Source organism: Penaeus chinensis, chromosome 31, assembly GCF_019202785.1.
Source record: "Penaeus chinensis breed Huanghai No. 1 chromosome 31, ASM1920278v2, whole genome shotgun sequence".
NCBI lineage: Eukaryota > Metazoa > Arthropoda > Malacostraca > Decapoda > Penaeidae > Penaeus > Penaeus chinensis.
Genome location: NC_061849.1, coordinates 34137115 through 34139194, shown reverse-complemented (window position 1 = coordinate 34139194; position 2080 = coordinate 34137115).

Below are 2080 nucleotides of genomic sequence, written 5' to 3'. Positions count from 1 at the left end.
TCCTCCTCCTCCTCCTCCTCCTCCTCCTCCTCCTCCTCCTCCTCCACCTCCACCTCCACCTCCACCTCCACCTCCACCTCCACCTCCACCTCCACCTCCTCCTCCTCCTCCTCCGTCGGCGAGCGGGGCAGCGCCGCCGGCCGTGAGTGCTGGCGAGGGCGCCGCCGCCGCCGCCCCGCGCGTGTGCGAATGCCAGGACGCGTCGCGGCGATGATTTGTGTTCCGTCGCGCGGTGTCCGAGGCAGCGCCGACGCCGCGAAAGCCAATCAGCATGCAGCTCACGTGGCCGCCATTTTGTTGCGGTTGCAGCGCGCCGAGCCTCCGCTGTTATCTGCTCTCGGGATCTCCTCCCCGCCTTTCGCGCCCGGGGGGAGGGGAGGAAGGGGGGTTCCTCGGCAGGATCCCCCCCCACACACATTCGTCCTCGGGGTGCGCGTAAGCCCCGCCGTGCGAAATCACAAAGGGCTAGTTAGCATTACCCGTTGCCGTGTTTCGCGTGACGTATAGGTGTGTGTGTGTGTGTGTGTGTGTGTGTGTACATACATGCGTGCGTCCGGCATGTTTGCGGGGAGGCGGTGGGTTAAGGGGGAGGGAGGAGGAGGAGGAGGAGGAGGGAGAGCAGGGAGTAGGGGGAGGGGCGAGGGATGGCTGGAGGCGGGGAGGAAAGGCGGGGAAAGGGGAAGGGGAAGGGGGGGGGGGGGGCTCCAGGCTAGGACCGCCCACACTCGCCCGCGATCAGAAAAGAAAGGAGTTCCTCAAGATTTTCCTAATGTTTTTTTTAAAGATTTTCTCTAATTACACTTAGAATAACTTATTTTACTGGCAAAAGCTATCACATTTTATGTTATTATCTCACTCGTTATATTATTAGAACGAAGCCAGATTTTATTCATATAACAAGGCTATTTAATGATCCAGATGGAGGTTTGTTAATGACCCAGTCACTATTAATTAAAATATGATTTAATGGCGTTGACTCAACATCCACGGGAAAGAAAGTTGTAAAAATTGGGAGATGAATTTAATATGAAGAGAAATGAAGAGATATTTGACTTAGGGCAGATGTTAATTGTTTTTTTTTTCTTTTTTTTCTTTCTTTTCTTTTCTTTTCTTTTCTTTCTTAGTTTCTTACATTTCTCCTGTACCTTTTCAATGTCTTTTCTTGCTTTCTTTGTTTTTATTTTCCTTTTTTCTCTCCTTAACCTTTTCATTTTCTTTTTTTTCATATTCTTTTTTTTCATATTCTTTTTCCTTTCATCTTCTTATTCTCTACCTTTTCATATTCTTTTCTGTCTTTTTTCTTTTTCTCTCTTCCTTTTCCTTTTCCTTTCTTTCCTCTGCCATTTTTCTTTTCACTTCCCCTTTCTTCGCTGCAAGCAAGGGAGGAGGGGAGGGGAAGGAGAGGAAGGGGGAGGGAGAGGGAGGGAGGGAGGGAGGGAGGGAGAGGAGGAGGGAGGAGGGAGGGAGGGAGAGGAGATGAGGAAGGAGGGAGGAGGGAGGGAGGGAGGGAGGGAGGGAGGGGAGGGAGAGGAAGGGGGAGGGAGGGAGCGAGGAGGGGAGAAAAGGGGAGGGGGGGAGGGAGCGAGGAGGGGAGAAAAGGGGAGGGAGGGAGGGAGCGAGGAGGGGAGAAAGGGGGAGGGAAGGAGGGAGCAAGGAGGGAGAGGAAGGGGGATCCGATAATGAGTTTACGGGCGTGAACACAACGAGCGGGTTCCAATTGCCTTCATTACGCCCGTGGGTTTATCTCACCTGGCTTATCCAGCAAGGAGGGAGTTGGGGGTGGGTGGGGAGGAGAGGGAGGAAGATAGGAAGGGAGGGAGGGAGGAAGATAGGAAGGGAGGGAGGGAGGGAGGGAGGGAGGGAGGAAGGAAGGAAGGAAGGAAGGAAGGAAGGAAGGAAGGAAGGAAGGAAGGAAGGAAGGAAGGAAGGGAGGGAGGGAGGTAGGGATTAATTGAGAGAGAGAGAGAGAGAGAGAGAGAGAGAGAGAGAGAGAGAGAGAGAGAGAGAGAGAGAGAGAGAGAGAGAGAGAGAGAGAGAGAAAAGGGGGGGAGTGGATGGATTAATTGATAATCATAGGTCA